This window comes from Vicia villosa, unplaced genomic scaffold (genome assembly GCF_029867415.1).
Source record: "Vicia villosa cultivar HV-30 ecotype Madison, WI unplaced genomic scaffold, Vvil1.0 ctg.001057F_1_1, whole genome shotgun sequence".
Classification (NCBI taxonomy): domain Eukaryota; kingdom Viridiplantae; phylum Streptophyta; class Magnoliopsida; order Fabales; family Fabaceae; genus Vicia; species Vicia villosa.
In genome coordinates, this window is record NW_026705465.1 from 86389 (window position 1) to 95916 (window position 9528).

General features: G+C 37.5%; 1 long non-coding RNA gene across 1 annotated transcript; it reads right to left on the reverse strand.

Moving 5' to 3' along the window:
* Nucleotides 1-1556: 1556 nt before the first annotated feature.
* On the reverse strand, nt 1557-9187 carry LOC131632972 (uncharacterized). Its single transcript, XR_009293190.1, has 2 exons — nt 3494-9187; nt 1557-1845 (listed from the first exon to the last, which is right to left on the reverse strand). It is a non-coding gene; the product is annotated as an uncharacterized LOC131632972 (long non-coding RNA).
* Between the last annotated feature and the right edge of the window lie 341 nt (nt 9188-9528).

The following is a 9528-nucleotide window of genomic DNA, read 5'->3' on the forward strand; positions in this document are numbered from 1 at the left end:
ATTTTTCTAAACTTTAAAATAGCGTATCTTTTGATCCATGTACTCTTTTTATGTGCCATTTTGGGTGTTGTGAAAGTAATTAAATGTTTTATATGATGAACGATGAATATGGGCAGTGGCCGACTTTATTTCTTTAAAACTCGATTTAATTACTTGATGAGGATTGAACATTGTGTGCATGTGAAATGTGTGTGATAATGTAATTGGTGTGATGATGAATTGACTGTGATTATTATTATGATTGTGATGAATGCATGGCTATTTGAATGGTATTAGAAACATGTACATACTTATTTGGTGATGTTGTGTTGAGATGAGTTATTCATCGTGATCGGTGGTGTTTTTAAGTATGTTATGTGTGTCCATTCATTCATATGCATTCGGTGATGGATCCCAGTGATGTTTGGATCGATGGTGGACATAATTCCCATTGTGCGGAATTTGTGTTGGTGGGGCCGTATCTCGATGAGGCGTAGATCGGTCAGGTGGATTGATTCCATGGTTTATTGGTACCACATGCATAGTGTCATTTGTGTCATATGCATTTTGTTATATCATGATTGATTGGATTTCCGTGCTATGTGGTGTAATCTATTATTGTATGAATTGATGAATAATAGTCGTGAATCTGAATATGTATGATTGGGTGAACGGTATATTATGATGCTTGTTGCTTATGAATTGCATAATATTTACTAATTGAGAATGGGACTCACCCTTACATGTTGCCATTTTCAGATTGAGGAGTAGCAGCATTAGTGCTCGATGAGGATGACTTGTAGAGTTTATCCGTTTACGTTGGGTCGTGTCGGTCATGCTCTGATCTTGTAACACTGGGGAACGATAGTTTTAGAGTTTTAAGAGATTACTCTATTTTATTTGGTTTTGAATTACATTTTCGTTGGTTGTATTGACGATGTTTCGTATTCCGCTGTGATAAACATGATTATATTTTGGTGAATTGTTTCCTAATGAAGCATGGCTTTGACCTTAGTTGGATTAATTGTTTTAAATAATTATGGCACCCTTGTGTATATGTTTTTACTCTGATTATTTATTTAATTGCCGCGGGGTTTAGAAGGGTGTTACACAAGTGGTTCCTCAGACATGTGAGTCCTTTGTATTTCTCAAAGTTGGGAACCTTGAATTTGTGCGGGATAGTCAAGTATGGGACTAAGCTCATTTCGAAGGTATCCACATCGAAAACATCGTATCCTACTACCACCTTTAGTCTCTCCTCTAGCGCCTTGATTTGTTCATTGTCCTTGGAGTCTTCCCTAGAGTTGGGAAGCGACTGTTTCATTTGAGGTACTTGGTCTGTGTTGTCCACCTCTTGTACTCCGTATTGTAGATCCATGTAATCGTCATCCTCAGGAGTATGGTTAGCAGGAATGCGTACTATGCGGGGTGTCCTTTCCTTCTGTGGAGGGGGAACAAATCCTTCTCGAGAGGTCTCTCCTTCTTCTTGGAATTGGATAACTCTCCTTGTAACACCCTTCTAAAACCCCCACGGAAAATATAATAAAAATTCAGAGTAAACATGAAATACAAGGATGTCACAACTTCTTTAACATAAAATACTATAGTCATTTGTCATGCCACACGAGGAACCATTTAACATAAATACAATTCATGTTCAACACAGCGGATTATAATTCATAACATTGCATAATCATCATCATTCATGCAAGTTCTCTAATACAATTATAAACAACAAAGACCGACATAATAACTCGTCTCTAAACTAGCGTTCCCCAGTGTTACATTCAGAGCATGACTCGACACGGACTAAGGGCTAGCCTATAAGCTATCTTCACCCAATCAAGACGCCGCTACATCCTTAATCTGAAATCATCAAAGTAAGGGTGAGTTTCATTCGAATTAATAAGCATTATGCAATCATAAGCAATAAAATCTCATAGTAATTATCATCCACTCAATCATACATATAATCAGAATTATTACAACAAGTAAACATCAATCCAACAATATTGGCCATCGGCCCACAACTCATCAATTATACTAATGATCAAGTTATATTAACAACATATTCTTAATACATCAATCATATAAACACACCAAGGCATAACACTGAATTCCATCCAATCATGTTATAACCAATGCATATGATTAAACTGACACTATGCATGTGGTACCATACATGGGATATACCCATCCAACTGATATCCTCATCACTGAGATACAGTTTAACCAGCACCGATTCCACACACAGAGAATCATGCTCACCAAATATCCAGCACCGATTCCACACACTGGGAATCATGCTCACCAAAATATCCAGCACCGATTCCACACACTGGGAATCATGCCCACCAAAATATCCAGCACCGATTCCACACACTGGGAATCATGCCCACCGTTTTGATCCACTTTCATCACCGGGATCCATCACCAAAAATGTATGCCAATGAATGCAACATATAACATGCTTACAACATCACCAATCCGATGTAACACATCGTCTCATTATCATCACCAAATCATCACCAATAAGCATGTATATATTCTTAGCATTCATACAAACATATCACACATACATTCACCACAGTTCACATGTTAATATTAACAGTATATTAACATTCATAATTCATCAATCATCACCACGTTCATACATCGTTACATCTAACATCATTGCACACAATGTAACCAATTATCAAAACAACCCAACAACATAATCACAAAATATGTATTCATTTACGACATGTTATAAACCAACATCACCCAATAAATATCACAATCTCATCACCAATACAGAACATGCATCAATAGTCATATATATAAGCACATATACATATACTATCTTTCAATTCATTAATAATTAAATCGAGTTTAAAAAGTAAAGTTGGCTATTGCCCATTTTATCAATTCATCAGATAAAGCATCTCACTAGCTTCACAACGCCCAAAACGGCACATAAATCGGATACTCGGATCAAAAGTTATGAGTTTTCAAAGATAAAACATTTTTAGAAAAAGTGCTGCAGGAACGGGGTTGTCCCTACGTGGGAACCGGTTCCTGGCAGCTTCAAAGTCACGTCTCTGATTTTTACTATGGGGAACCGGGTTGTCCCTACATGGGAACCGGTTCCCAGCTACCCAGAACCCATATTTCTCTGTTTTTACAAGGGGGAACCGGTTCGTCCCACATGGGAACCGGTTCCTACGTACCTGCACAGCAAAAATCACCATTTTGACAGCATTTACCATATCCCAATACCCCAATTTCAGGTACATACGAACATACACACAATTATCATTGTTTTTCACACAATTACACATTTCAAACAAGTTATTGACATGTATTAACATCATATATCACAAGTATCAACAAAATCATGCCAATTCATACAAGATTATCAAAACCTAACAAAATTCCCAAACCCGACACGTACGATTGAACTAGACAACAATCCTAATCAATCATACTACCTACAATCACATAAGGAATACTAACCCGAAGAATCCCCCCTTACCTCAGAGTCGAATCTTCGAAGTTCTCTTCCCCTTTGGCTCTTCTCACTTTCACGTGTTCTCCTTTCTTCAGACTCAGTTCCTGCTTCTCCTTCCTCTTTTCCCCAAATTCCTTATTTTATGAAAAATAAAATAATTATTATAATGGGCTTGCTTAGTCAACACCCCCTCTTCTGCTAATCACCACTCTAGGCCCAAATGTCAATATTTCATCATTTTCCAAATAATTCCAAATAAAAATACTAAAATTCCAATTATTTAATTTAAATCCAAATTAAATTAATAAACTGAAATTATGGGGTGTTACAACTCTCCCCCACTAAAAGAGTTTTCGTCCTCGAAAACATACTTCAAGTAAAGTCCCAGATAAGAGTACTTCATTTGACTCTCTCCCATTCTCCGTTAACACCTTCTTAGTCGAGTCTCAAAATTCATCTGACATAACCAACACCAGCATATCTCATGCATTCAATCTCCGCCCTTACTTCGCATCTGACCATCCCAGGGTATACCACTCGCTATACTCCAACGATTAACGACAATGAAACTTCGAGGTACGATCCATACAATACACTCAACAACTGAATAATACAATTACATAATCCATGGTATGATCGCAACTGATCAACACTGTAGTAATGGATTCCATTTACTCACGTACCAACCTTAGGCACACTCTTGCAATTGAGCGATAAAGTAATACTTACACTTACTCAAAGCAAATTCCCGAGTTACTTCATCTATTAAAAACATTCCCACTATCGGAACAAGCACACATCAGTAGTTATAATTACATAGCTCATTATCCTCAATATACCATTGCTTACAAGGTAGCTCAATTGAGTCCCACTCTCCACTAAGAATCAGATTAACTTCGTCCTTCGCAGAGTATAATTCCACATTATATTCATAAATTTACATAACACCTTACAACAGTACAAAATTATTATGGCATTACATAGTATCAACTCGTTGTCTTAACATTCTTCGAACACATACTCATTAACTACATTCAACCATAATAGGATATCCATCATCTCGGCAATTATTCAAAAGGTCATAATCCTTTGGCACGACATCCTCACGTCCACGAGATTCTAAACCCAACATATAGATAAACACATATTCTCCATGTAGAACCCCGACATATTAATTCTCACTACTCACGAGTAGCACTCATAACACCACTTTACATCATACTTTCGCTGTACGACTACGACTACTCGTCTTAAGTCACCGTCCAATACTTTGCACTCCTTCATATTCACTTCCTCATAAGTTCCCACAATATGGTGAGTGGTTATTCTCACCTCTCAACCTTCACCACATCTTATACCATTAAGGTAACAAGCAATCTCATACTATCTATATGACTCCGCCTACTATCAACAAGAGATTAAGGGTGATCAAGTCCTCAATTTGTCAATAGATAGCCGACAATCATGTTTAAGCATAAACCGTTGTTACTACATAATAGTGTCCTTCCTGAGTTTATACTCAACTCATTAACATTGTCTAATTCTCTACGGTGTCCTTCTTCTAGAATTCTCAACCCGGTAGCATCTTGAACGCAAACGCGACTTCTAGACCTCATTACACCATCCTCGTTAATTCTGAATTCGCCGTCTTTACCTTTGTAATCCAAGGTCGACTTATCGATCAACTCAACATCAGCTTTCTGACTTTCTCTATTCTCGTCAGGAATACCATTAGTCAGTTTCAGTATACCCAATCTAACATTATTAGGAGCACTTTCACATACCAAACTTAATTCTCTGAATTGTTCAATTAAATCCAACTCTTTCACCATCAGCATCGACATTTTTAGAGGCAACCTCGAACCATACCAATAATGTTACTGCAACTTCAAACAAACCATGGCTGCCAATTCTAAATCATGAGTCAGATAATTCCTTTCCTGCGCTTTCAATCGTCTCGACGCATAAGTTACTACTTACTGGTTTTACATCAATACACCATCCAAACCCATCAACGACGCATCACAATATACCACAAATGGTTCCAAAGTCTATTTCACTTTTTCTACTGATTCCTTCATCACTCAAATCCATCAATATTTAAATCATCTTTATCCGCTTATTTATTAAGGACATATTCTACTCGACTTCGTTCCGAACAATCGCGGTAATAAGCATTCCTATTTCAACACTGGTCTAGGCTTCTTTATCCAACATCATAATATCTCCTCATAGGACCACTCTACTGTATTTATAACTCTTCCACAAGTTATAACATAATCTCACCTCTTCGTAGTCTCAAACGACACCCTAATCCGATACTCAAAGTTCAAGATATGAATGTTTCCAACCGTTACCCAAGATACAATACCGATACCATGCAACGAAACTCTATACGACATCTCCAAAACTTCTCAATTGGCACATTTAATCTCTAAGATTGCTTCTCAACAAGCCTCCTCATTATTCCTTTATTCTGTTTAACTCTGACACTGACATCCCATGCCGCACCAACGAACAATCTAGTTCTAAGGACAAGTGTAACCGTAACTTCACCTCTTTCTAACATCATCCTAACACAATTAAATATGTTACAGCTGCTGCAACCATTTTTATAACAAGGTTCATCTCGTTAGCTTTCCGACGCTTCAAACGGAACTCAAATCGGATGTCCAGAACTCCAGTTATGAATTTTCGAAGTTTCATAACGATTCAGCAATCTTCCTGCGATTTGCTTACGAAAATTCTGCTCCAGAACTCATCCTCTTCAAATTAATCTCATTATTAACATCATCTTATCACATCTCTTCGCTTCCAAACTTCTTATAACTTAAACAACACATTTCATCGCTGAAGTTCGATTTCTGCAACATCCTGAAACCAAATTCGTGTACGCCATCATCAACCTTCTTATCCTTGAGATCATATTCGTCTCTTTGCATTACTCGCACTTCGAAACTTTCTCAACAACATCGATAACCTCTCCCATCATCTCAATTACTTACTAGTAATCCTACGACAAGGTCTACGACAATACTTCTTTTAATCACTGCTTCAACAACAACCTTTTACATAGGGCTACTCATACAACAACATCGCAGTACGTCAGTAGCACTTGAGGCATCACAACTTCCAAATTCCATTTCTCAGAAATAACCATCATCTACTCCGAGACACTCCGACTGAACAACAACCACGGTCTTCAGTCCATGTCACCTTCGCTTCAGAAAGCAATAACTCCACACTCTTGTACTACTGCCCCACGCATCTCTCTAACATCTTGCATCTGAGACATATCCGAGAAGCATGACTTCTCCCCCACTAGTTTCAATCCCACTTCTGCAAGCAAACATTTAGAACACACTGAGTACCGACAGTGTTTCACACACATGTCGCATACCGAAAGGAAATTAACAACAAGACTCTGGTCGCAAGGACCGACAATGCTCTGATACCACTATTGTAACACCCTTCTAAAACCCCCACGGAAAATATAATAAAAATTCAGAGTAAACATGAAATACAAGGATGTCACAACTTCTTTAACATAAAATACTATAGTCATTTGTCATGCCACACGAGGAACCATTTAACATAAATACAATTCATGTTCAACACAGCGGATTATAATTCATAACATTGCATAATCATCATCATTCATGCAAGTTCTCTAATACAATTATAAACAACAAAGACCGACATAATAACTCGTCTCTAAACTAGCGTTCCCCAGTGTTACATTCAGAGCATGACTCGACACGGACTAAGGGCTAGCCTATAAGCTATCTTCACCCAATCAAGACGCCGCTACATCCTTAATCTGAAATCATCAAAGTAAGGGTGAGTTTCATTCGAATTAATAAGCATTATGCAATCATAAGCAATAAAATCTCATAGTAATTATCATCCACTCAATCATACATATAATCAGAATTATTACAACAAGTAAACATCAATCCAACAATATTGGCCATCGGCCCACAACTCATCAATTATACTAATGATCAAGTTATATTAACAACATATTCTTAATACATCAATCATATAAACACACCAAGGCATAACACTGAATTCCATCCAATCATGTTATAACCAATGCATATGATTAAACTGACACTATGCATGTGGTACCATACATGGGATATACCCATCCAACTGATATCCTCATCACTGAGATACAGTTTAACCAGCACCGATTCCACACACAGAGAATCATGCTCACCAAATATCCAGCACCGATTCCACACACTGGGAATCATGCTCACCAAAATATCCAGCACCGATTCCACACACTGGGAATCATGCCCACCAAAATATCCAGCACCGATTCCACACACTGGGAATCATGCCCACCGTTTTGATCCACTTTCATCACCGGGATCCATCACCAAAAATGTATGCCAATGAATGCAACATATAACATGCTTACAACATCACCAATCCGATGTAACACATCGTCTCATTATCATCACCAAATCATCACCAATAAGCATGTATATATTCTTAGCATTCATACAAACATATCACACATACATTCACCACAGTTCACATGTTAATATTAACAGTATATTAACATTCATAATTCATCAATCATCACCACGTTCATACATCGTTACATCTAACATCATTGCACACAATGTAACCAATTATCAAAACAACCCAACAACATAATCACAAAATATGTATTCATTTACGACATGTTATAAACCAACATCACCCAATAAATATCACAATCTCATCACCAATACAGAACATGCATCAATAGTCATATATATAAGCACATATACATATACTATCTTTCAATTCATTAATAATTAAATCGAGTTTAAAAAGTAAAGTTGGCTATTGCCCATTTTATCAATTCATCAGATAAAGCATCTCACTAGCTTCACAACGCCCAAAACGGCACATAAATCGGATACTCGGATCAAAAGTTATGAGTTTTCAAAGATAAAACATTTTTAGAAAAAGTGCTGCAGGAACGGGGTTGTCCCTACGTGGGAACCGGTTCCTGGCAGCTTCAAAGTCACGTCTCTGATTTTTACTATGGGGAACCGGGTTGTCCCTACATGGGAACCGGTTCCCAGCTACCCAGAACCCATATTTCTCTGTTTTTACAAGGGGGAACCGGTTCGTCCCACATGGGAACCGGTTCCTACGTACCTGCACAGCAAAAATCACCATTTTGACAGCATTTACCATATCCCAATACCCCAATTTCAGGTACATACGAACATACACACAATTATCATTGTTTTTCACACAATTACACATTTCAAACAAGTTATTGACATGTATTAACATCATATATCACAAGTATCAACAAAATCATGCCAATTCATACAAGATTATCAAAACCTAACAAAATTCCCAAACCCGACACGTACGATTGAACTAGACAACAATCCTAATCAATCATACTACCTACAATCACATAAGGAATACTAACCCGAAGAATCCCCCCTTACCTCAGAGTCGAATCTTCGAAGTTCTCTTCCCCTTTGGCTCTTCTCACTTTCACGTGTTCTCCTTTCTTCAGACTCAGTTCCTGCTTCTCCTTCCTCTTTTCCCCAAATTCCTTATTTTATGAAAAATAAAATAATTATTATAATGGGCTTGCTTAGTCAACACCCCCTCTTCTGCTAATCACCACTCTAGGCCCAAATGTCAATATTTCATCATTTTCCAAATAATTCCAAATAAAAATACTAAAATTCCAATTATTTAATTTAAATCCAAATTAAATTAATAAACTGAAATTATGGGGTGTTACACTAACCGTCATCGAGCATCTAGCCCCCACTGATGACCTCTTGCCACTCGGGCAAATACACCTTTTTACCGAGCATTAAGCTCCCACTGGTAATAATTGCCAATTCAGGCCACCTGTTAATAGAATTCCGCCATTAACGTAATGAAATGTCATGCTGTGCATACAAATGACTCAATTACATAACAACAACAACAACAATATAACTCGGTCACATATCTACATCACACCGGTTATATTATTCTACACGGATACATCATCAAAATTGCCACTCAGGCGTTCATATTCA